Genomic DNA, 27,429 nt, shown 5'->3' with positions numbered 1-27,429 from the left:
CTGTGATAGTATTACACCAGATAATCCTTCTAAAGGAGGACATCCACACCACTGTGCTTTAAAAGTTTACAGGACTTTCCATAAAGAAGACACTGCCATTGACCCAGGTATAATAAACAGCTTCCTTCTGGCTTGGATGGACCTTTGTAATCTACACTACTTTTCACTTCATGCTTTTCTTGTTTTTGTTTTAGATTTAGTGCACATTATAAACACCTTGCAAAGGAGAAGTGTGTGAGCCCTGGGATTTAACACCTTTGGTGCTCCTGCAGCTCTGCCATAGGGACAAAGTCAGGTATTGTACAGCACATTTGCTTTTCTCTCCCTTTTTTTGTTTAAATTAAACTCTTTGTATAAATAGTCATTCTGGTCTGATTATATAATCTCCCACATTTAGATCGTCTGTGTTGCAACCATGGCAACTCCCAGAGCTGAGCACATTCGGTTCAAATTTCTTTCTAAATTTGCTGATGAGGGTGAAGAAACAGCTTTGGAAACCCTTCTCAGACAACCTACATTTGTTCTTTGCTTGTGAAGCTCAGTCCAGCTTGGATTGACAGGGACCAGCGCCCTAAAAAAGTTCAGAGCAACTGTCCATCCCCTTCCAGCTTAACTGATTGCATGTCTGGCACTAGCTATGGATAAGAGCAATATCATCAAGGAAAATAAATATCTAAAGTTTGTTTAATAAAAAGCAGGAGGATTGAGCAGTGGTGGAGCAGGAGAATGACATCTCCCATGCACAGAGCAGGCAGCACCCACAGTAGCTGGGCAGGTTTCCTTGCCTTGCCTCTCCAGTGAACTTCAGCTGTCATTTGAAAACCAACACTGAAGATAAAAGGTTCCAAAATTATCTTCTAGTATGGCTAAAAAGCCATCTGAGAGTGATATTATCTGTCTGGAGTCCTGATACTTGGTTCTAATTTTCTCACTGCAGAATGTGACTCAGTGGTTGGGTGAAGTGAAGCAGCTCAGCCACAGAACTACGGAGCCTTTGGTCACACTGAAATAATTCCAGATTATAGTCTGATACAGAAAACCCACCTAAGACTGCCAGCCCCCACCTCTTCTCATGCTCTGCAAGGAGTTTGCAAAGGGAAAGTAAATCAAGGCCCCACACTGTATGCAAAGTGAGAAAAGCAGAAGCAGATTTTTAAAAACAAGGGCTTTTTTTAAAAAAAAGGTGCCATTAGGTAACTTTTCTAATCAACCATTGTGATCACCTACTGTATTTTGCTATTTATATCATAATTCTTGGTATTGCCTTCAAAGGGGTGAATCAGCACAATCAGGTCTTTGTTTTCCTTATGGCATAAATACCCCAGATGAGACACAGAGTCAGATTTTGAAGTAACGTGACTGCAAATGCTCAATACTGATCACAGCTGCCAAAACGTGCCATAAGCAACAATGAAATGCAGTGATTTTGCACTTGAAGCACTTCCAAATTTACTGGGACCAAAATCCTACTGTATTAAGTATTGGAAAAATCCTATGGTCAAATTGGAGAATTTATGCAAGAAGTTAAATTTTGCATATGCCATTGCCCATCTGTTTTGCAGAATTGGCTTCTTCTGCAGCAGCCCAGGCTGGTGGACACTGCCAGATATGACCTGAGAGACTGCAGACTGGTTTTAGTCTGGTTATAAAGCTGCCTCACAGTCTAGAGATTGTTATCCTTACACAAATATGACAAGACCTGTAATCCAATTGAGGGAACCGAAAAATATTCCTTCATACTCTATTTAAATCTTCACAGCAACGAATGAAAGCAAAGGTTTCACACTTATTGCAGGCACTCTAGAGCTTGTACAGAATTTAATCTCTTGCTTCAGCTGAATATTTACAACAATGAAAGGCCCAGCCATGCACAGACAATTCATGCTACAATTACACTTACAAAAGCACGTGGCAATCAATAGCTCACGTAGACACTGATTTTGATTATACTTAATCGATGGTGATGGTAATGACTTACTTATATCAATTAATTTCTTTCCATTTACATCTTAATCACTACACCAAAGAGTCCTAGAAACCATAAAGCAAGATCCCATATATGTTTTTGTCTTAGGTTGACATGAGCTTTGACACCATCAAGTGCTGGTTTGATGCTGCAGGCTGGAGGGAGAACGGAGATTAAATGCAATAATTAATTATGTACATTTGAAACTGAATAGGGGAAACATAGGACAAACAGGTTGCCAAGTTTATGCATTAACAGTAACTTGTTGCATTAATTTGGTTTCTCAATGATGGTTTCTAATTCCTGTTTCATTACACGAGGAGAAGGAATACATTTAGCCAGAGCTAAATACTTTTGTGGAGATGCTGGACTCATTTAAAATATGTGTCTATTCTCCTACCTGTAGACAATGGATCTCTTTGTTATCGTCTTCCTTGCCTGATAATCCCATGGAGAACTGAATAAACTCAGACATACAAGGGAATAACAGTAGCAGAATCCGCCTGGCATATTCACAACCCACCGGGACTCGGCACAAGGTGGGGAAGGCGTTTAAATAAGCAAATAAAAAGCCACCTGAGCCTCCTTTGCAGGATAATGTGGCAGGAGCTTCTCTGGGAGCCGAGTAAACAAATGAATTAATAGGAGTCGTAGCCTCTCGTTGGGTATTATTCATTCTTCTTTATTAGGTTGCTCCCTGGAAACCTGGGTAAACTTTGGCTGTGACTTTCTTTTTGATCTTCTGTGCCCAAATCGGCCGCTTTAATGTAATCCTGGAACCCTTTCAAGAAGTCTGTATTCACAGGCCATTCTGTACTTATTTCCATTTGAAAGGGCAGCTGGTGCAAATCCTGGCTGGAGCAGCTCGGTGGGGTGGCCATGGCTGATTCGAGTTTCGGTCCTGAAAAGGAAAAAAGGGAAGAGATAGGAAGGCTTGCTCAAACTGAAAATGCATTCCAGGTATCCAGGCTCGTGGGTCAGGGGGAAGAGGGAAGAGAGAACCTCCTCCATCCCCAGTGGTGCCCCCTGCCCAGTTTGCCACTGCTCACAGGGAGACACCTTTACCCCTACCTTGGAGCTCTGCTCTGCTGCTTCAAAATCAGGAAGCAAATCCTGCTGAGTTTGGGGACTTTTGCTGCTAACTTGTCTAGGATAGATTAAACAATATAAAGTCACTTTGCCCTGTTGCTGGTGGTGTTTTCTGGACATTTTTTCAAGCCTGTATCCTTCCCCCTGTACCCTGCATGCAAAGTATTCTCCAGCCACAAACTGATGGAGGGGTGTTTAAAAGGAACACTTACAATGTCTGTTCACAAGTGCTCTGGATGTAGGTCTTCAGCATTTGTTTAGCCAAGACACAGCCCTATTTTAAAAACTTTTTACATAAATAAAACCTCTCTGGTTCATTTCTATCCTTTATATTGCCTTGGATCCCCACTAGTCTGACACCTTCTCTTTTCTGGAGAAATTCAATTATAAGATAGCATTATGATGGTGCTTTTGATATTTGTGTCGTTTCTTTCACTTTTTCTTACTACACACACCCTTTGCTCTTGCACGAGCAGTGCCTTCATAGGGCAGGGCTCTGTGAATGAGATGCCTCATCCAGCACATTGTCACCTGGTATATGAGGTAAATAAGCAAGTAACAAGCATAAGTGTGAGTGTCCAGACCTAATGCAGTCTTTTGGCAAAATCTGTATTTTTCTGTGCATGTGTCAGAGCAATCTCACGTTTAGCTGCAGAAAATCACGCTCGTTGGTGTCCCTCGGGAAGCTGCCCTGCACTTCCCTGGAGCCAGCTCACTCCTCTCAACAACTTCACCTGCAAAGAGTATTTCACTGTGAAATATTTCAGTGGTGCTGCTTTAGATTGCCTCAGCCAGGCTGGCAAAGATTCTGGAGTGAACACAGCTCAGGAAGAGTCCAAGAGCAAACCGCTCCTTGAGGAGGCAGAGGAGAGGATGCTGCAGGGCTTGGGTGCTGAATTAACTCAGTACCCTCACAGAGTCATCACAGCACCAAAATCCAGCTGTAAACAAATTATAAAATACAACTTAAAAAAAAAAAAAAAAAGCAGTGGCTGTTGCCATCAGGAACTGAACATTTTCTGCTGTAATCAGTGCAGTAGAGAAAATATCCGACTATTCCCAGAGTTTCTGAGAGCAGGAACAGAAAGAACCAGTACAATTACTATGGTAATTTCCTATTTTCTAACTACACAGAGGCCATTTGGCTATCCTGGTATCATAATAGTTGGTAATTTTTGAGTTTTTAATAGCTGCTATAAGGTTGGCCCAATAATGCTGCCAAAATCAGCAGGCAAAGACTGGAGCTGTTTGGACATTCACTGCTATCATGAGAGGACCTTACAAAAGGAATTAGTTTATGTAACTCATATTTCATGAAAGCAAATGAAATCTCAAATGTCCTGTAATTATAATAATTATTTCTACTTGATGTTTAATTACTCTGTCTAATGATCCAGCAGCACTGTAATGGACAGGTAAAGCTCGGATGAAATTGTCTTTCTCATGTAATTTAGTTTCTAAAGGAGGACAAAGGTTTTGGTGCTTGTGGCAGCAGCTGATTAAGTAATGTCACAATTTCCATGAATTGCAAAATGTGATTAGCTGTGGCTATCCTGCTCCTGCCAATCACTGCTCATGTCACAGAAACATGGCTTGGGCTGTGCACTAAACTCCTGCTCCTTGAAGTATTTCTGTTGATGTTGAGTAAAGCACAAGTAAATGGTCACTGCTGTGATGGGTGATTATAATGAGAGATGTGGGGAAAAAGGAACAGTCCATTAAGATCACCCAGAAACAGCATTTAAAGCAAATTGTACAAATATGTGAAACATTTAAATGAAGCAAAATGCATCGTTTTGATTTTGGATACTTTAAAAGGTGGAGGATAAATGGAGAGTGGTGGAGCTAGAAAAGGACCTTGCCACCATTTACAAGGCAGCAGGGAAAGTAGGATGCAACTCTTCTGGTCTTATACACCAAGTGTTAAAAGACTCATCCAAAATTACAGAATTTCAGGTTCAAACCCTCCATTACCCCAATTTAAGGCAGCAATTTTACCCAAATAATCCTGCTTTTTATGAAAGCATCCCTGTCATGAGATTGGCAAACCCTCTGCCACAGTTCTGTGCCTCTCACCATCCATATCTCCAGCCTGGGGGCTGGGCACTCACATACAGAGAGTGCATTTTGCTTCAAATCAATGTTCAAATAAAGAACAGCTAGCTCAGCTTTTATCCTCCAGGCCAAACAGTCCAGTCATGGTCACAATCTCACCCTAAGACCCAGGCCAGGATAGATGATGAATTCCCTGATGCTTCCATGAAAGGAAAGATTAGATGGTGTCTCAACACTCACGTGATTTGGTGTGGGAGCCAGGACTGGTTTTAACTGTGAAAAATCCTCATCCCAGGCAGCTCAGAATGTGCACAAGCAAGATTTCTAAACCAAAAACTGACACTGGAGAGCCACAGATGTTGATTTGTTGTGTCCTGATTTAAAATGAATCACAGAACCACAGAATCCCCAAATGGTTTGGGTTGAACTGGACTTTAAAGACCACCTTGTTTCACACCCCTACCATGGGCAGGGACACCTTCCACCATCCCAGGTTGCTCTAAGTCCTGTCCAACCTGGCCTGGAACACTTCCAGGGATGAAAGAGAAGCAAAGCACAGGAATTCTTGAGTCAGAGATCAGGAAGATTAAGTGTCAGAGGAAGCAACAGCAAAAGTAGGGCATTCCTCAAATTTTCTCTTCTAATTCTGGGGGCAGCACTGAGGTTCAGGCTCATTAGCACGTTGTATATGAGGCCGGTGATAATGGCAAAATGTCACATCCTTCAGCCTAAGGAAAATATGAAATATGGTCTGTATGTCTATCTTTTCAAAAATCTGTCCTGAAGCCCACGGAGCTGGGGGAGGACCAAGGACCACACAGCCAACATGAGCAGGAAAAACACCCTCCCTATGCTCCAGAACCTGAGAAACTGTTGCTTAAGAAAAAGAAATAGACTCTGTTGAGGACCTGCTGCTCCGTTCCCCAGGCCTGGGAGGAAGCAACCTGTTTGTGCAGAATGTACCCCTGCAGCTGGCTGGCATTTTAGCAATACAAGACTCTAATTTTAATACCATCAGAATTCTCCCAGGCTGCAGGTGAATCTAAGCTGCAGAAATGGAGCCAGGTTTCATTTTAGTTTGAAGTATCAAAACTGCTGACAATTAAACTTAATTGTATGAATAAGCTCCTTAAAGGAATGCACTGCTGGGCTTTCATCCAGCCCAGGGCTGGCAGGCAAAGGGATATCTATATGCAAGGAGCCTGCCAACGTCCCACAACCTGGGAGAGCAGGGCTTTATCACCTTTTAATAGAAACATCCAAGGACCCTGATCTCCCTGCCTTTCCAAGAAAACTTCATTTTTCTTTTCTGTGAAGCGTTGCATTAACGGTGCTCATCCTCAACAACCTGCTTCTCCCTCGCCACATTTTCTTGAAGTTAAGTTTCTAGCAAAAGCATTACATCTTTTCATAAGGTGTAATTATTGGCTTTGGCTCTACCTGCACTAATAACAGCAATGAAAACTGAACAAAAAAAGGCCCAATATAATTTTTTTTTTTTCTGGAGATATCCTTTCTGAAATATTAATGTTTGTTCCCTCTAGGGTGGCACCTTTATTTGCTGTTTCTTATGCAACCAAGTTTGTTACTGTAGCTGCCTCTGCAACCAGGACTGCAGTGAGCAAATCTGTCCCTGGGGTCCAGGGGTCAGTTTTTTCCTATTTCATTTCTCTTTGGTTTAATTTTAATTTATTTTCCCTTACTCTAACACTTATGGAGATCTAAAGGCAACTATTCTGGTTGAATAAATCTAAATACCATTACCAGTAGTTGGATATAGCCTCAGCATAGAATTCTATAACACTGTGAAGGCACCTATTTTCATTTTTTCATAAAGCAGGCTTTAGGAAGGGACAGCTGACCAACACTGTGTTGTGAAACTTGGAATTTTTGATCCGTGAAACAGCAGATTTTGTCCCAATGTCTTCTCAAACACTGTGATTTTATCACAGTCTTATAATTACTAACGGGACAAGTCCAAACCCCAGACCAAATGTCACAAGACTGTGCAAGATTCTTGTGTTAATCAGTGATTTGTTTCTCACTCTCACGGTGAGAAATGTCCAAAACATCTATTTCACATCTGTGAACTGTGGCAGAACTGAATCCATTTCCACCCAACAAAGAATCCCAGAGCCCTCACCCAACAAGACAAAGGTTTAGATTGGAACAGGGGATAAAATATGGTCCGTGGGGAAGTTTGAGGAGTTAAGAGAGTGCTTGGATGCTGTGAGTGCTACAGAAAACATTAAATATTCCAGAAAGAAAAGCTCAATTCCAAAGAAAAAAAAATCCCACAACGTTGAAAACTGAAGCTTTTAACCCAGGATTAGTCAGGAAAGAGCATAAAAATATACAAGTCCAGCCCCACCCACCGTGCAGCCTTCCTGTAGTGGTGGATTTATCTTTCCTTTGCCTTGCACTAGTGTATGTGCTACCTGGAAGTTCAGTGAGCTTTCAGCTTGATTTTAATGTGTTTTAGAACAAATCAAACCTGCTAAATTGATTAATGAGGATTTACAGCGTTTTAATTATGGAGTGTGGTTTTGAATGATTTAAAGTCTGATATGAGCTCAGAGCAGCCCAAGATTCGGCGAGGAAATGAGAAACATGACATTTTGAAAAGGAAACCAATTTCCCTTAACTTAAACTGTTGCTCATATAAACCAAATTATAAATATACTCTGTGACTGTAATGCTACAGAGGACAGCTTACGAAAATATGATTAGTGGTGCAATTTCCTAGGTTTCAGATCCTTTCTTCTTTTCTTTGCTGGCTTTAATGCAGGAAAAATCAACATCCTCCCTCCTCACCCACCCATCTTTCTCAATGAAAATAAAACAACAAATCAAATTCTGCAGGAGAGCTTGTGGATATCCTGACAAAACTTCACTGTACAAAGAGAACTCAGGACAAGGGGGTACAAAAGAAAATACAGGTATATAAAGGGTCAAGAAATGGCTGTGATCCCAAGGTTATGCCTCACCTAGTGCCACAGTTCAGCTTGGACTGACGTCCACATCTTCTAAGGGAAGCAAACACAGAGATGTGGCAACATTTTTTTCGTGCTTCAAAGACCACACCTCTATAATTTGGCAAAGGGGCAGCAAATGGGGTAAACACATGAAAGACACCAAGAGCTTCCTTTGAAATACCTTCTGGTGGGTCAGGCACATCATCAACAAAAGCAGAACCTAAAGGACCACCGATAAAACCTATTTTGAGCTCCAGGATGCGTCAGTACATCAATATGTGGGGTGGTAGTGGGACTGCAGGGCACCTGAGGAATGGCAGCACTTCCTTAGGTCATTGGTCTACTCCAAAAGCTTTGTTGCTTTGGTGTTAGAAAACTCAGCACTGCTAAATTTCAAGTTAAAAATTAAAAAAAGAAAATCTTACCTCATCTAGCAACTGGAAATCTGATGCTACCTCTGCCAAGAAATTGGGCTTTATTCTCATGTAAGCAAAGGAAAAAAAGAATGAGTTCATTGGCATTCTCCTTGCACAAATAACATGTGCAGCACTTCACAAAGGCAGCAGATAAAAGTAACATTATTTCATTTATCAGAAATGATGGGAAGGAAAATGCAAGGGAAGTACTTGCTTGAAAGTGTGTAGTGAGATAACTGTGTGTGAAGTATTGGTTTCTTGGAGTTTGGCAGCAATTTATTTATTACAGAACTCCCTTCTGAGTGCTACTTCCAACAAAACATGACCATCAGTGACATGGATAAGGATTTTGGAAAGCTGAGACTTTGAAAATTCATTTGGGAGCATCTCCATTAGGGATCATTAGAACCAGTCCCTGCATGTGCAAGGAAGACTCTGGACCCAGTGCGTTTTTACACAAAAATCCCTAGTGCTGAGAACAGCGAGGAGACACAAAATATAGGGCAGCAATATCCTTTTTAAGTATTTTGGTGTTTTGGGGTTTTTTTATCATCATTTCTCTTTGCTGCTTCTTTTCTCTCATGGTGCAGTCCTGGAGAAAACAGTATAAATTCCCCAGTGCTCAGTTTCTAGTGTGTATTTAATCTGCCTTCATTCAAATGGTAATGGATTGTTACAGGGATACCTTCACACAGGTGCCTGGTGTGTACAATACCTCTTCATTACAGCTCTGAGGGAACGGGATCCTTTTTTTTTTTTTAAATATTAATCTCTTTAGGTTTTCACAAGCCATGCCACACATCATAATTTTAAGGTCCCATCTGATGACTCATTCTATTACTCCCAAGCCCATGCAGAGCAAGGCAAGAGACTGTCTGGCTCTCCAGCTCTGCTGTGTGGAACCCTGTGTGGAACCAGAGCTTTGTGAGGATTCAGGGGAGGAAGCTGCTTCCGAGGATGAAGCTTTGTTAAAGGCACAAAGAAGGCAGCTGAAATGGAATGAACAGTTTGTCTCCATCCCTGGAAGTGTCCAAGGCCAGGTTGGACGGGGCTTGGAGCAAGCTGGGATAGTGGAAGGTGTCCCTGCCCATGGCAGGAGGAGAAACTGGATCAGCTTTAAGGTCCCTTTCAACCCAAACCATTCAGAGATTCTGTGATTGTCTCAGCTCCCTCACAGCCTCCACCTGGATTCACCAGCCCTGTGGCATCCACTGCTCACTCCCAGTGCGCAAATATTGAGGTTATGGCGTAAATAAGTTGGGTTTGATCCCAGACCTGATCCCTTGGCACAGCTGCATCCACAGCAGTGCCCTGTGTTGGTTCTTGCCCCGTGGGGAGGCTGCAGGGAGCAAAGCCAAGCTGTCCCTCCTTGGAAGCTGCAGCAGGGAGGAAGCCCAAGGGATCTCTGCCCCGGAGCAGCCAGGTGGGGACCAGCATCTCCCACCTCTTGCCATGGATCCCAGCCACTGGGTTTATCATGGGAATCACAGCACAGCCCAGGGAAGCCACCAAGGCTGTCCCTGCAGCTCACCTGCACCAAGGCAGCCCAGAGGGGATTAATGCAGTGGAGCCTGGACAGCTTTGCCATCCCATGGCCAACATCTGCCCAGCTCCTCCTGGAAGCGTCACACAGAGTTGTGTAGGACATTCAGCTGATCTCTGTAGGACAGACTGAGCTATTCCCGTTGCCTCCGTGAATTTCTACAGATGGAGCAATGAGGCACCAGTCTGGTGCCTACAAAATTTGTACCTGATCTGAAATGACCCTGAGACTAAAGAATTTTATGGCCTTTTGTTCCCCCCAGGAGAGCCTCAAAAAGAACCCCCGAGCATAAAAATGGAGAAAGACAATTATTAAAGGCAGCAACTACAGCACTGGGGACTGTAACTAAGAAAGGTTCTCAGAAACAGGGATTTGGAGCATGACATGCTGAGGAAATTCATGCTCCTTTAAACAGAAGCAGTTGTAAGCGTGACAGTGCATACCAAAAACATGTTTCAAGCATTTGGGACCCTGAGAGATTGTTGAATACTGCACATTACCAGGTGTGAAGAGAAATTAAGGAAAATATCCCAAATGGAAGACGGGAGCAGCAGAAAAGTTCCAGCAGAGCTGAAATGATCTGAAAATAAGGAAGAGAACTAGGAGGGATTTATGCAGCTCTCCATTAGCATGAAGAATGCTGTCAGCAGAAGGGAAGGAAGAGTAGCTACATTTCTGACAGGAACAGGTCCTTACAAACTCCAAGTGTAAGAGTTTCCTGTTCTCTCCTGCCACCTGTTTTCAGCTCTAACTGAAAACTAAAAGCAGAACAAGAGAAGTTCTAAAGAAACTCACTATTTGTCCAATACTCCATGAGCATGGACCATGTCAACCTCTGCTGGAAACACAGGATGGATTGCTTCCATTCCTTTTCCTTAAGCAACTCAGCCCTTTTTTTTTTCCCCATAATTAAAATTATATATATATATATATATATATATATATATATATATATATATATGCCTCCCCCCTGCCATATATTTATATTCTTGGAAACATTTGCTTGGAAAACATAATCCAGACTTATTGATGGCTAAAATGCAGAGCATTAAGAGAAAACAGGGAACTTGATTGCTTAAATCTTTAAAGTCTGGAGAGAGAACAGAGGGAGTTTCTGTAAAAGCAAAAAGACACACAAAACTTAGTGTTGGAAGAGCTTCCACATCTTGACTGATTGTAATTACTTGGAACTTGGATTTTAATAATTTTTGTCTGTTAAGCAAAGTTCTGGCTGGGAAAAGGAAGGTATATCATTAGGCTTCTTCCTTGAAAAGGTTCTGTTTCCAAGATACTGGAAGTATGGAGAGACTTCCAAAGGCAAATTTCAGTTCGGCACAGTCAATTAAAGCTGAATAACAGGATAAAGAGTCTCCTTGGATAACTCTTGGCCCTGGTGGTAGGTGAGCACTATATAATTAGCATCAAGTTGGCAACTGTTCGTAGAACATTTGACAGAGGAATGTGCTCCCTCCCCGGTGATCTCGTCTCCCAGCCAAAGCCTGCACTGCCCTTTCCTGGGTGTTGGAGAAACTCAGAGGAAAAAAAAAAAGAATTTTTTTTGTTTCCTACGTCCTCATATCCTTCCTGGAAGGACCTTGGGAGCACTTTCTCCTCTGTCATATTCAACTTTCTCTGCTCACCCAGGCAGTGATGCGTGGCAGAGCTCTTCAGAAAGCTCGAGCAATCACTTGAGGCCCTGGGATAGCAATCAGCTATGCAAAATGACTATCATCTATCACTCTGTGATGTCTTCGGGAGACAAGTGAGAAAAACACGATCTTGGGTGTTTTGGTGAAGAAACCACACGATAAACAAAATCTCTGCAGCTCCACACAGCATAACCTGGCAGCAGAAATTCCATACACCACGCTCCAAACTTCATCTGGAGCAGCCTGCATCCTGAAAACAAATCTGGGGAGAGTTACTATACACTGGAACAGCCCCAAAAACCAAGAAAAAGAGTGAAATTACCAGGAAAATATACATCTTGCTTTCCTCAAGTCTGTGCATAACATAAGACATCTCCAGTATCACAGCACTTCCAGCCAGCAGGGAAAGGAGTGGATGAATGAAAAATCATCTCCCTAAGTTTGGGTGGTGGAAAAACACAGATTTTTAAATAGATGTTTCCCCAGCAGTGTTCAAGGCCAGGGTTGACGGGGCACTGGGCAAACTGGTTTAGGGTGAGGTGACCCTGCCCATAGCAGGAGGGTGGAAGGAGAGGAGCTTTAAGGTTCCTTCAAACCCAAACCATTCTATAACTTTATAACACCGAAGCCGATGCATTCCTTTGTAGTGCTCTTGTCACAAATCATTTCCAAAGGGAAAATTGTAATGTGATAAACTGAATTTCTGGTATTGGAATGAATCCAGCTGGAAGAAATGGGTAAATCAATAAACCAGCAAAACTCCTGTGTGCAAATAGCCAGAAATTACCTACAGAAAATCACTCTCGAGCCTGCTGGTTCTCAGTAGTGCAGCCACCAGGGCAGCTCCAGTGGCTGGGAATTTACAGCTGCTGTCTTCTCCATAGTAACTTAGGAGTCTGCCTGCACACAGAACAACAGAATGGTTTGGGTTGGAAGGGACCTTAAAGCTCATCCTGTTCCTCTCCCCTGCCATGGGCAGGGACACCTTCCACTAGCCCAGTTTGCTCCAAGCCCCATCCAACCTGGCCTTGGACACTTCCAGGGATCACCACAGCTTCTCTGGGCACCCTGTGCTAAGAATCTCTAATCCCGTGGTTTTCTCTGAAGAAATTTCAGACGTTTTACTCAACAGTTAAAAAAAAAAAAAATTAAAAAGTGAGCTACATTGCATTTGTGAGAGGTTAAAAGCAGGTACAAGGGCACTTACGACAGATGAGAACAAATTGCAGGTCTGCAGCCTCGCTCATCCACACTGACACCTCCAGGTGCTCAACCTCGCTGGGAAAGGATAAAACGTTTCCCTTAAGTACGGTGCTAATGGCAGTAATTGGGAGATACCATCCCGAGTGCTGAACCAGCAAAAGCCCCCAGCTGGCCACAGGAACATCTCCTAATGTTCAATTAAGATAAGGCTCACTATATCGTTCAGCAGTGTCTTTTTTATTTTTTTCTTTTGCTGGGTGGAAGCTTTTGAGATCGATATATTAAAAAAAAAAAAAAATAATATAGCCCATGGTTTCATTTCCACTGGAGCCCTATTAAACATCTCTCTTCACTCAGCCCTTGTGCCTAATTGCCATCAGGCCGAGCACGTCACTTCTGGAAACCTCTCCTCCTGTTCCAGTTCTCCTCTGTTCTCAGCTCAGAGCTGTTGACTGGAAGAGTCCCTTTGACACCACAGGAGACTGGCTGCCAGCCAGCAGGGCTGTGGCTGCAGCAGTGCCTTCCCAGGACATGGAATTAGGTCTCCATATGGGGTCTCTGCCATGGGAGGGGACAGGGGACACTTGTGCCATGGGTAGGTACTGACCCAGGCAAGGCTTTGAGACAGAAACCCGCAGGGGCTGGGTTTGGGATGGTGCTCCCAGGTGCTCCCATGCTCCTGACTCATGAAAAGTTTACAGAAGCCCTGACACATTCCATGAATTCAGGTTTTACTTGGGAAAAATGGCCGTAATAAAAATAAACCAAAAACAGGGAAAAAGCGATCTGAAAACACCGGTTCGGTTACACATTAGCAGTGGCAAGTTTGGCTCATTTTTTAACATGCACTCAAAGTGACATTTAATCTCCAGATTAATTCAAATTTTATTTCAAAATATGAAGGGAAACTTGGCATTTAAATTAACCTTCCATCCCAAAGTGATGTTCTTTCCTCTACTCTCATTCACTGAGAGCATCGGCACACCTTTAATTACAGTTTCACCCCAGATGATTATTCTGCTCTGCTTTGCAAACTCAGCCAAGAAATCACCTACTTATACAGCTTTTGTGTCTTTACACATCTCAGGGCACCTGAAGAGCAGAGGCAGCTCCTCTCCCTGCTCCCCAGCCTGCTGTCCCCACTCAGGGACAGTCCCAACCTTGACTCTGGGGGCCCCTGAGAGCTGTGGGATCCCTGTGGAAAATCCAGACAGGAGATGACGTTTCCTTGCTGCCCTCCCGTGGACATGCCATGACCACAGTCACTGGTACTTGACTAAAAATCCCTGGCTTTACATGAAGATATTGGGCTTGGCTGTCCACCTGGATTGTTTTCTCTCCTCAAAAATAGTTGCATTTACCAAGACAATCAGTGTTTTTATGTGGAGGGAACACAGAGACGTTTCTAGATCATAAATTTTAATCCAAAATCTCTCTGGTACCCAAAGATTAATATTTAATGTCTGTTCTATAATGTAATTTCTACAGACCAATCTTTCATCTTCAAAACTTCATCATCATAGACCTACAAAAGTTAGACTTCAATATGATAACAATACTTTATGGACACAGTGATTCCTGAATTCCCTCGCTGTCTCCCACCGGCAGTGATGGTGTTTCTGTGAGTCTTAAAAAATGAGCTAACACTTTTAATTCTCTATTTTCTCTTCAGCTTATATTCAGTACCGCTGAGCATCAAGTGTGAAATGCTAGGAGGAGCCAGATCAGTGCCAGGACAAGATGAGAAGCAGTACCTTTGCAATTGAGGTCATCATCCAAGGATTAAAAACAGACTGTGATCTAACTCCATCTGTTAAGTGTCTAGGGACTCCATGTCTAGTACACAAGAATGCTGTCCTTATAATAGGAATTTTGGAAAGATCTTCAAGAAATCCATCAACTTTCCAGTTGGTTAATGAATCTTTTTTTTCCCAAATGTTAGTCAAATACCTCACATGCTCAGTGTGATATTATGTACAACAGGCCCATGAACCAAATTCTTCCCATTTTGCAGCTGCTGTAATTTATATTTCCCAACAAATCACGACTTTGCCTTTTCTCCTCCTGTCTTAAACAGTGAAGGAAAGGAGAACATGACCACTCCAGGCTGCCCAGAGGAAAGAAGGACAAAACTGCTGAATTGACTCAGTGTGAAAATGTCACACTACCCTGGTGCAACCCCTGGTGATCTCGAGAAGCAGAGGTGGAAGGAGCCAGCTCCAGATGCTGGGTAGTTTTTCTTCCCTAGAGGAAAGTAACATCAGGTGCTGCTCTCAGGCACAGGAATTGCTCTGGGAATTGAGAGCCCTCCATGCACAACCTCCTTTCTGGTGTCTTGACATAATTCAAGTTAAAATCTTGCACCGCAAACTCTGAAGAGCTGCCTAAAGCATCATAAAATCATACAATGGTTTGGGTTGGGAGGGACCTTGAAGATCATCCAGTACCACTTGTCTGCCATGGGCAGGGACACCTTCCACTGTCCCAGGGTGCTCCAAGCCCCATCCAGCCTGGCCTTGGACACTTCCAGGGTTCCAGGGGCAGCCACAGCTTCTCTGGGCACCCTGTGCCAGGGCCTCCCCACCCTCACAACAAAGGACAAGATACTGGCCACAATCCCAGTTTGGCAGCCACTTCTCTTTCCTAGCTAAAGAATTGATTACTTCCCTAAGAGTAGTTACTTTTCCCTTGCTAACCCTGAGATGAAACACTGCAGACATCCAGAAATTCTGCAAGCCCCATCTTCCTTAGATTTGCAGTAGGAATATTGCCACTGGTTTTGAATAAACAAACCTCCAGATAGTGAATGTGAGTAGTGAGGGCTCATTTCTAATCTAGAGTGAGTTAGTGGACAAATCCAGCTAGTAGAGGATAAAGCTGCTTATACGCTGACCTGTAGTCACAGAGCTGCTGCAATCATCTGAAAAAATAAATCCCAGCAGAGCCAAAAGCCAGCTCATGGCTCTGGTATCAGCTCACCTTCCTTGAAAAGACTGCAGCCATGTGAGCATTTTGGTCCCCGTGATCTATTAGGTTCACAAAAAGGTATGTGCCTTAACTTGTGCCCTCTGCGAGGGCGTTTTATGGGCTGTTGTTTGAGCAGGTGTGTACAGGTAACCCTCAGGTGTCTCTGGGGGTGTGGAACACAAGCCTGTGTGGGACAGTGATACCCACACAGGCACTGAGCTTTGCAGCTTGTTCTGATTTCCAGTACAAGCCTAAGTGGATTTCAGTGATTGATTTTTGTCTCTCCCCAGCCCGCTTCTCTGCCTCCCCTGGAAACCTACAGCTTTTAAACTTCCTCAGCCAAAGTCAGACCATGAAGATGTGGATCCTTGGCTTCTGTACAAGGTCAGAGGCATTTGCCAGTTTTACCCATCTCAGACCCCTAGAGGTGGGAAGAATCCAGGCATTTCATTCCTGAGTGTATCTGCAATGCACAATCTTTTCACACAGCCGTATAAAACCACTGCTCCCCTTGTGAGTTATCAAGGTTGCTCAAACAAAGGACGTTGTATCTAAGCTAAACACACACGGTGCTTTCAAACCAGGAGTGTCCAGGAAGCCAACAGCAACCTCGCTCTTGAAAATATGATGACCAAGAATGAGTTAATTTTGTTTAAATTAAGGTTCTACTGCATTCGAGGTTAATTGCCAGGTGGGAGCAATATTTTGGTTAATTGTTCTTTACTCAAAAGGTGGCACATCTTAACTGAAATGCCAACTGCAGGACCACAAGTTGCATGTAAAATTATCCTTTTTTTGACAGCCATGTTCCCTGGCTCCTTACTGCCCAGATTTCCTGCGAGCTTGGGTCTACCTTAGAAGCAGGAAGGCATTTCCAGAAATCAGGAGCTTTGCTTACTGCCAGAGCACGATCCCTACCAGCTGCTTCCCTTGCTGAGCAGGGAGCACAAGAACAGCAAAGACATGTGCTGCACTCCCCAGGCTGCCTGTGAACCATGACATGTCACTTTTGAAGTCACCTCCTTTCCAGTATTTGAGGTTTGATTGTCCCAAGGCAGGAGCTGATTTTAGCTCTTGGAGCATCTCGAGATCTTTAGGAGATGGAAGGCAGAGAGAAATAAGGGACAGGGACTGCATGTTCCTCCATCAGGGCTGAAGCTCAGGCCTTCAAAAGGAGAAGGAAAGATGACAGAATAAGGATATGCCTTTCAACAATCACTTAAAGAAAGTCCTTATCAATCTGTTTTTGTGGGAATCAATTGTGTCCCAAAGTCAATGACAATTCCAACAAACCCACCCTGAATGAGCCCAGTTGAGGCCAGGTGCTCATCTATGGATTCCCCTCCGGTTCCTGCAGATTTCTTTGGGATGTGTGTTTCTGTAATGTCTGTCTGATGTTATTTTTTTTTTCCCTGTGTGCATAATATTCTTTTAACCCCCAAATTTAATTTTCTAACTTGTTGGCTTTATTGCTTAAAATTTTAGTAGAGGTTTTGGGTGTGCTGCTGACAAAATAATAATTTATATTGTATCAGTCAGTATCACTCCATTGTCTTAATCTTTCATAATGGTTTTTCTGCAGCTTCCAATTTTCCTCCGAATAAAACAAATTACTTAGCAAGTGGAATATCTTCTTGTCATAATAATTTAATATTAAAATGTCAATAAGATTTGGTACACACAGCAGAGGGCACAGAGGTACAGAGGCAGAGCAGAAATGAAGTAAACTTAATAAAGTGAGTGAGAAGGTACAATAGGGATTGAGGTTGGCTCCTGCACTGGATATGAAAGAACCTTTTTATCCTGCAGTGCAGTACAAACATTGTGTAAGCAATAAAATGATTGCAGGAGCACTTCTTGCTGCTGCTGTTTGCTGACACTTAGTGCAGCACCAGTCCTTGTGTGGAGGGAGCAGCACTGGATGGTGACAGCGGGTGGCACAGGGTGGGAAGGAGGGGATGGCCAGAGGCTGGTGGCACACCCTGCCCTCTGCAGGGCCATTCCATGGGGTTCCTGGCTTGTCTGTGGGTGAAGGCTCCGGTCTGTGGTTCAGCATCCTGATCCAGCAGGATTTGTGCTGGGAAGTCTGAGCCCTACATCAGCAGGCAGACCTCAGCACTCACTTGTGAATGTTCTCATGAAACTCAAGCCTTCATTTTGGTCAAATTCTCCTTCTGATACAAACTTAACAGATTGCACTGGCAGACGAGTGCTAAATGCTGTGAATTTATCTAGAACATAATGAGTTCCCTAAAAATGTCTGGAAGCCTCAGGAACAGATATGTCCCTTCCCCCCTGCTGAGATGGTCAGCAGGACATGCTTTGGGAGCAGTCCTGATCTTCCTTGGGCAGCCATACACATCTTTGTGAGATGAAAGTGCAGCATTACAATGACAAATCCAGAATAATTCAGGTTGGAAGAGACTTTAGAGGTCACCCTGTCCAACCCACTGCTCAGAGCTGGGCTAGCTTCAAAGTAGCATAAATTTAAAACAGAAGCACATTTGCATGAGCTCCAGGACCTTATTATCTGTCTCTGTTCTGTCTCAGGCTAGAGGGAAAGCTGTTCCTGTATCTAACCACCCTTTTCTCTCCTGCAGCTATGGAAATGGGTGTTGCATTCACAGCTGACTCTTTCCACACAAATATATCACCGTTTGAAGTTCCCCTTTTCAGCACCTAAGGTCTCCTCCTGCAGAAACACGACACAGGGCTTGATTTAAGTGAGCAGTTTTTCGTAATTCCTGGGAAGGAGCAAAAAGGGAGAGCTGGAGAAATCGTTTTCCCTTTTCACAAAGGAATGTCTTACACCATAGTTCCACCCTGCATAGTAAGTAGGCACCACTTTGATGTCATTTTAGCCAAAGACTGACAAGAGTCAGCTGAAATATGTCTTGCTCTGTCCTACAGCCTTCCACAAATAATCCCAAGGGTGCCTGGGCCACACAGGATGGCAGCAGGACACCAGGGAGCTGCAGAAATGTTCCCAGAACTCAGAGCATCAGAAAGTTTGATGAAAGTTGGTTGAGTCTTCTGCTCACATTTTTTTTTACCAAGAATGAATAGGAAAGGTCCTTCATCCACTCTGGGAGGTTTTTCCTTATTAACTGCTGCCCTCCTATGTGTAAAAATGAAAGTGGTAAAGACCAAAGTCCTTCGAACAGTCACAATATCAAATGTCAGGGTGATTTAACTGTCAAGAGCTATAAACAAAGCTCCTAGAAAAGGAGGAATTTTTGAATCCCTGGGCCAGTGAAAGGCTCTTTGCTGCTGTATGGTTTGTTTCCCAGTTCTCAGACTGTAGCAGTTTAAAATCAGTCAGCACTTTTCTCCAGGGCTCATTCCACAGGACTAATTGCTCGGATAATAGGGAACTGATGCTGATGTTCAGCCAATATTTTCCTCTCCTCCCCAGTGGGCACTTTCTGGCTGCCACCAGGAATCCCTGCCTCTTTTTCTATCTACATGTTAATGCTCCTATCTACAGCCTAAATACTTGTTGCTCACTGTAATTGTCTCTCCTCCATTCAAATTTTAGCTCAGCAACACTGCCATAATACAGCTTTTATTTATCAGATAACTCTCTCTCATTTCTTCTTATTTGTTTTTCATTTGTTGACTTCTTCCTGGTGTTGAAGTGGTCGTAACAGAATATAATTTTCTACATGTGCCCAGCTGCTCTTTTATGGACAATATTCTCACCTCTTCTCCCTCCCAATCCTCTACTCTTTCAGCTCTAATTGTCTGGTGGACTTACTCGCAGCCGTGCTGCATTGCCAAAAATATATTCTGAAATAGCAGATATTTTGGTTTTTCCATATTGTCCAGCCCTGCTGAGTGTGTCCCACCTACCAGCACCAATCAACCCCACCTACCAACCCATCCATCCATTGGTTTCATCTCACTGTACATTGCCTCATTGCTTTTCTCTCTTGGTCCATCAGAGTTGTTCCCAGAATGGTTTTCCCATTGTTGTTTGCTATGCCTTCCAATTTAGGTATCACCTGGGAATTTAATTACTGTGCTTTCTACCTGTTTTTCCAGGTCAGTAAGTGTGATTTTGAGCAAGATTGGACATAACAAAAGTCCCTGAGGTAGCCCTAGCACAGCTTCCCCCAGCTCGGCCTTGCCTGCTGATGTGGCACAGCTCACAGCTTCCTGGCTATGCTCAATCCATGTGGAATGACTTACCTCCAAGGAACTGGATGGAGCTAGTTTTTGTCTAAGGGTTTGTGAGTCACTGTATAAAATTATTTACTGGAGTACAAAATGACAAATAAAGGTTTGGCATCCAAATTTAACAAAACATCTAACTCAGAAAGTTCCTTTCAGTAAGAAATAACACCTGCTCTCCCTTCTATATCCTCCTCTCCTCTGGGGTTTACACAGGTCCCCTTATCTGTCGTTGCATCATTTACCTGAATGGGTCACAGAATGCTTTGGGTTGGAAAGAACATAAGGACCACATAGTTCCAAATCCCTTCCAAAGGGAATGTCAGCTTCCTACCAGGCCTTTCCAGGATCTCCCATTCCTGTCTGCATCCTGCCCTGTTGGGTCTGTCTGGGAGCAGCAGCACTTTTGGTTAAAGGGCAATGCTGGGTTTCTCCTTCAGAGAAAGAACCCGTGAGTGCAGCCCATCCCATGCCAAGCCCACCCCGTGCATCCACACCGTCAGATCCTGTGGTGGACTGAGTGCAATAAAACTAAACAGAATGGACCTACCTTACATCCCACTCCCCAACAAATTGCTCATTAACAAGACATATTTTTTTTCAAAATTTAAAAGTTCTTGTACTGGACTGTGTCTAAAACCTCTCCACTGTGTAGTATTGTTCATTTTCAAAGAGCTGGCCTATATGTGAATAAATTCTCCTTAGTTCCTCAATCCTTCTGCAGAGAACTGAGAGGGAAAAAAAAAAAAAAAAACCAACAAAAAAGAAACCAACCCAGAAATTATTTGTAGAATTGTTTAGAAAAATCTTTTCAAAATATGAAGGGAGCTGAAAATTATTTAAAAGCTCTAGAGGGCAAGATTGATAAATAAAGTATAAATTATGCACTATTATCTACCGAACCCACAGAGTGGTGCTGCATCCTACAGGGCACTGCATGCTCATCCATGGGCCAGGACTGCATCTGGATAAAGCTATCACCTATTTACAGCGAGGCCTAACAAAGCAGTATTTGTAAAGCACTTGGGACCTTCAATTAAATGCATTACTTTTGATTATTTCCCCTACTTCCCTAACACCTAGGGGCCAAAAAAAGTCAGGCTGGTAACCAATTGCAGACCAATTAAATCCAAGTGTGTGTCCACGCAGGAGGAGCAGCAGAGGTGGGTAATTATGCATTGCTGACAGGAGGAACGTGAGCTGGAGATGCCACAGTGTTGCCTGGGCTTTGTGGCATTCCCAAATGGCATTCAGGAAACATTTCAAGGGGATCAAAGCTGCCTCACGGGCGCTATACAAATTCACCATCATAAACACTGAATAATACATTACGCTAATCTGATTGCTATTGACTGTTGCAGTTGCATGTGTGACCTTGGGCATACATTAATCAAAGGCAGCCGCTCGTATTTCCATCCTGCAGCGATGAGCAAAACTCATCTCAAATCTCCTCTTGTCCCTGCACCTCTTTCTGTTCTGTCTGCTGTCACATGGAGATGGAGCCTGGTGTTTGGAGGGAAATAGCTTTCTTCTATCCTCCCCTCTTCGTTTGAGCAGACACGGGAACGCTCCGATAGGGAATAACAACAACACGCACCTTTTTGTCCACCCAGCGCTCCCTGAACCCAATTTAGCAAGTGTCGCAATCTGAAAGAGCATTGGAGCTTGAGAGTAATTGGTTTCCCAGCAGACTACAACTAATCCCAGAAGCTCTTTGGAATTTCAGCAGAGTGTTTATTGTTTACCCTAAGAAATGAGGCATCGTATAAATGAAAGAGCCCATTGCTGACACCCCTCACACAGTGCCACAAGAGCTGCAGCAAGGCTTAAACCCAAAAAACCCAATCCCTCATCAGTTTCCTTTCCCTTTGTCATTAACAGGAGACAGGGAATACAAGAAGGAGCTGACAGTGTGTTGACAACAAACTGAAAAGGCGTTGCATTGATTCCCTTCTCTTTCCCCAAGGCTATGAGATGATGCTTGCTGGATTATATTGCAAAAAGCTCCTGCAGGTGCTCCCTGGTTTGCTGCCTCCTGCCCCAAGGTGGCCTTTGTGGAGAGCCTTCCCCCGGGGAGTGTTGAAGCCCAGCAGCAGGGCTCTCTCAAAGTGTGGTGTAACAAATACAAAATCAGACAAAACCTCAAAATAATCTGTTGAGGTGGGTTTGATGTGGTCTCAGACCATTGGCATGCAAATGCATTCCTTTAACAGTTTTACTCCACTTGAGGGCTAAGCATGACAGTAATTTAAAGGCAAAGGACTGAAAGAGGCTGGGGTTATTCCCCAAGCAAGTGTTGTAAATGTAGACCATTTATATTTAAATTAAATTTAAGCAAGCTATGGCAATACGGATACTATATGAATAATTGGCTCTACACCCACAGGTACCTGCTTTTTAACTGTTGGGTTTAAAAATAAATAATTTTTTTCAAAAAACCTCTCAATGCTTTTCCTAAAATTCCACTCTGCACCTTGTCGGAGAGTGCCGAGAGGGAGGTGCTGAAGAATGCCTGGTCACGAAGGAGAAATAAAGAGGAGCAGGTTGCATGGCTCCTCCTGACAGGCCAGCACTTCTACCTCCCAGCTATGCAAAAACACAGAGAACTTAATTAAGAGGGTCCATTTTCTCTACAAAGCCTTTTATGGTCCCTGGCCTTTGCTCAGATACATTTACTTTTTCCATCAGTCACATCAGAACCTCCGGGCTGCTGCCAGGGGACCCCCTGGAAGCTTTCTCCTTTATAAATTTTTCACACCAGTTCTATTACCTGGAGTGGACTTTCACTCCATGAGGATGCAGCCTGATCCCCCCAGACCTCTCTCAACCCTCTCTGCATCTGCCACAATGAAGAATTATAGTGCATGCAGACCACTCTTCCTCCTTTTTCCATTACTCAGCAGCTCTTCAGCACACGAGAGTTTCACGATAAATTAATGGATATTTTAGGACATCTGAAGAGTGGTCTTAGAAAGATGCACCAAATTTTGTAAAGAGACTCTCCAGGCTATATAAGTCCCTTGAATATGACCATGAATGGCCATCGAAGACTCCCTTGGAAATAAAAACTGATTACAGAGTTTTTGGTGTCTTTGTGGGTTTTTATCCAAATGACTCAACACGAAATGGTCACGCATTGGAAATCACACTGCAAAAGTACATTTCTTGTCCCTCCTAAGATTCCTCCTCACATCCCACAAGGAAATTTTAATTCAGCTCCCACATGGAGGTCCAAAAGGGAGGATTGCTGGCTACTGCAGACAAGGATGTTTCAAAACTAACTCTAGGAGAGAGACTCCGAGAATTCTTTCACCTGAAATCCAGATTCAGAAAATAAAATAAAGGAATGGCTGAAGACTGCATCCTACACTGACTGGCTATTTCGTATTCCCACGAGTCAGGCAGGTGATCTTTTTATTCTGCCCTCCCTTTTCACCAGAAAAGCCTGGAGTTAAGGAACCTCAATTTCACTTACACAAGTTTAAAGCCAGCATAACTTCTGACTCTTGTGGGTATTACTTTTGATTTATACTCATGACGCCAAGGAGAAAATCAGATCAAGGGAATATAAATCAAAGAGAGATCAATACCGAGCATCAAGGTACTAATTCTATCTCCTGAAACGGCCCTTACAAGCTGCAGGAGGCCGGGAGACAATTCCCCTGGCACAGGCACGGCAGATTTATGTGGAGCCGTGGTCCTGGTGCAGGGGAGATGTTGGAGGTGGAAGGGGATGGGTCTGCATTTCACGCTATTAAGAATCTCTGTCTGTCTGGGCTGTCAAACAGTCTGGGGGCAGCTTTGGGAGGTTGTCATAAATCAGCACACCCTTGCACTGGGGACTGGGGATGACAACCAAGTTGGTTTAAAATTATTTTTCACTGTGGCATTTTTTTGCCTCCAGGAACCGCTGCAGAACCTCAGCCTTGCTTCTCTTGATGGGAGGACCATGGAATAAGGAGTAGTGAGGGACTGAGAGTTCTTCCCCAAACCCAAACCCTCCTGAATGGCATGGCAATGTTCTCTTCATCTTCCTCCAGTGAAACAACAGCACTAAACCTGATCTTTAAAGTGTACTGGGGTGTTTCATGACTGCACCAAACGTGCACTGGGTGGAAAGGGCTGAGCCACTGATCCATAGGAGGACACAGTTCAGGGGCTGGGAGTGTTCTGCAAGCAGCCCACAAAGTGCCAGGCAGATGTTCACACAAGCCAACAGCTTGTCTGGTGGAGTCTTAATTTGTTTTTAGGAGATACAGTAAAAAGGATGAGGTGCTCTGGCTGCTTTCTGCCAGCGCTGGTAAATGTGACTACATATATTATCACAGCCTGAAATCAAAGGGCTTGGGAGTGGAGAAGTGGGAGAGACATAGAAAATGGGCAAGGATTTTGTACACTGGAAAACTTTACACCTTATTCATCAAAGCACAAATTTGGCAGTTCCTTGCTTTGTGGAAAATTTTTGAGAAATGTGATTGAAAAGGGAAACTTGTTTGGGGGAATATCAGGGGGCCGGTGGGGAGGGATTGATGGCATGTTAAACAGCAATAGCTGATTGCATAATTAAGTAATAAAACTCTCCAAGTAGTAATTGTAGGATGTGCCAAACAGAGTTATAAGGCAGGAGGCCAAAAGCCAAGTGATTAACCCTTGGAGAAGTGTAACAGTTCCCTGGAAATGCCCAGCCCAGAGTGCTGCTGGCACAGTGAAACACACTTTATAATAAATGCCAAAGAGTAGGACCAGCTTTGCACTCTGAGATGATGGCAGTGCCTCCCATCAGTCTCCTATCTCTCTTTCACCATGAAAAAGAGTCAGGGCAGCTGCCCAGGGCCCTTGGGATGAGGCTGGGCACAGAACTTCTTGTGTTGTCCCTGAGAAGCCCAGCCTTGTCCTGGCTCGGAGAGGGGCCGTGGTACCTGGTGTGATGTCAGCTCCCCTCTCCCAGCACTGGCTGAACTGATCCACACGGAGCCATTTGATTTTGTGCTGGACAGCTCTGGAAGTGTTTTAGAAATCTGTTCTTCGTCATCTTGTAGCACTTAGAACAGTCTGCTGGGGAAGGTGTGGTGTCTGACTGGAACGCGTCTGATTTCTACTGACACACGCACTGAGCATAATTCCTGTTGCCGTAGATTTCACAGAGAGAGGTTTCTACTTCATTAATTCCAAAGAAATAAAAAGAAGACGAAGAAATCCAACCCTGATCTCTATCTCAGTGCAGAGATACGTAAAACTGTATTTGTCTCTGGAAGTCATTGTGCCTGCTGCTTCAGGAGCAGACGCAGTAAATCCGTTAATGAACTGAGACACCTCCCAGTCATTCAGACTTCAAGAACTCATGGCTGGGCTGAGCTCAGGACTGTGATGGTTCTTACCTGTTACAGGTTACTGTTCCCAATGTGCACTTGGACACAATTTATACAGATGCCAGTCTTCTCTTGAGCATCACTAAGTGTGTAAAGAAGGTCTAAACTATTGATTTTTAATTTTGTCTTATACACCTCCTGTTCAAGGTATTGACTTACCTTCTTTAAACCTTCCGCTTTTTTTATATCTCTATCATCACTTTCACTATTTTTTTATTCCTCTCTGTCATCACCCTTATTCCTCTAATGTCTAAGATATATAGTTCTAATATTTTAATCTTTCCACACACTTCAGCTTTCTATTCACTTAATCATTTTCATTGCCTTCCCCAAACCTGTTTTATTTCTGCTCTCTCCTCCCATAAGACTGGAGAGAGAGGCTGAGCAGGGGATCCATGGTGGGGTGTCACTTCATATTAAAGATAAGTAATAATTCTCTGCTTTCCTCAAGCTTTTTCTTAATGCAAATGAACGTTTTGTTTGCTTTTCTGGCCACCACTTCTCACTGAAGAGATGTCTTGTTGGCAAAGACACTTCGTTGCTCTCCTGACTCCCTACAGTTAATTTAAGACTGACTCCACACATGAGCAGTTTAAATTGTTTCCTTTTTCCTTTCACTACGCTTCACCTTCTGCTTCCTTGAACTGAGCTGATCCCTGCAATGCACTCCACCCAGCTCTTTAGGAGACTCCTGAAATGATTTATAATTTCACTGATGCCTTTGGCTGTCAAAATCCTTATTTTGGCTCACAGGTCCTGGAGCATCCCACCGCCAGCCTTGCCCTGACGTTGTCATTCCCCTCCCCTTCACAAGGGAACTGGTGCCCGTGCAGCTGCTTACTCTCCCAAGAAATGTTTGTGTGAGACTATTTAAAACCTCGTTGCAGATGGAAATTTTTGAAAGCTCCTGCTCTCTCCGCTCTGCTCCAGGAACACTAAGACGTGTAATAGGCTGGAGAGAAATTATTATTATATTTTCAGCACAGTGCAGTTTTGTCCATGAGATCAGATGAAACAGCGTTTTATCACCACCATATTTTTAACTCATTTATTTGATTAAAGTGAGTATCGTTTCTTGTTGCTTTCCAGGTATTTCCTAATGAGAAATTCCCACCTGTGAGGTACCTGCCACTCCATCAGCACACGGTGACACTGCATTGCATACAGCCCCAGAGAAGCAGCACCCTTTAGCTCTGTTTTCATATTTGAACAATGCAGATCATGATATCGACCTCGTTTTGTTAAGGATATTGAACCCACCCGCAGAAAAAATAATGTAAAGATCTCTTTCTCACAACCATGTGGTGAAAGTGCCACCAGATCTTTGTGGTTTTCCTGTAAAATCCATTCTTAAATCATCATAATAACAATTTTCCATTAACCCTGCTGACTGTAAATAAACTTTAGTGCTAGAAAAACAGATATTTTTATTGTCCATTTGGAAATATTCATAAATACAGCCTTAGGAGCATCCAGAGGCGTGTAGGCACAAAATCCTGCCTGTACACTTCCAAGGAAGTGCTCAGAAGGTGTATGGATGTGGCACTAGGGGACATGGCTTAGTGGTGAACATGGCAATGTTGGGTTAATGGATGGAGCTCATGATCTTAGAGGGCTTTTTCCACCAAAATATTCCATGATTCCATTATTCCAAGAACCCCGGAACTCATCACCTGCATAATCCCATACATGCCAGAAGTTCTATGTCCCTGGTGTCTGAGGGTGCTCCCTGTGAGACCTTCCTCCCATTTCTGGAGTGTTACCAAACATATCGACATTAAAATATAACCAATTATATCAATAAGTGAAACGTGTTACTCCTTTCAATTAACTCCTCACTTCACCAAGTAATAAAAATGCCTGCCTTCCTCTCCCTTCATCCACACTCTTCCTCAGCCTCAGAACCCTTTGTTGTTCCAGCCAAGAGCCAGAGGAATGTTATCTCCTGTGCTATTTCCTTGCTGTGTTTGTATGTGCATAAAACCCCTTTTTCTTTGTCTCTGCTCTCTCTTGGGTCCCATTAA

General features: G+C 43.5%; 1 long non-coding RNA gene across 5 annotated transcripts; it reads right to left on the bottom strand.

Moving 5' to 3' along the window:
- Positions 1 to 1,786: 1,786 nt before the first annotated feature.
- On the bottom strand, positions 1,787 to 12,988 carry LOC138120996 (uncharacterized). 5 transcript variants are annotated; one of them, XR_011156027.1, is made up of 4 exons: positions 12,901 to 12,968; positions 12,481 to 12,593; positions 12,016 to 12,128; positions 1,787 to 2,867 (listed from the first exon to the last, which is right to left on the bottom strand). It is a non-coding gene; the product is annotated as an uncharacterized lncRNA (long non-coding RNA). The 5 variants fall into 5 exon arrangements; XR_011156028.1 differs by having other exon boundaries at positions 12,485 to 12,593; XR_011156026.1 differs by lacking the exon at positions 12,016 to 12,128.
- Positions 12,989 to 27,429: the final 14,441 nt, after the last annotated feature.

The sequence above is a fragment of the Aphelocoma coerulescens genome, chromosome 20 (genome assembly GCF_041296385.1).
Source record: "Aphelocoma coerulescens isolate FSJ_1873_10779 chromosome 20, UR_Acoe_1.0, whole genome shotgun sequence".
Lineage (NCBI taxonomy): Eukaryota > Metazoa > Chordata > Aves > Passeriformes > Corvidae > Aphelocoma > Aphelocoma coerulescens.
This window is presented reverse-complemented; position numbering and strand designations above follow the sequence as displayed.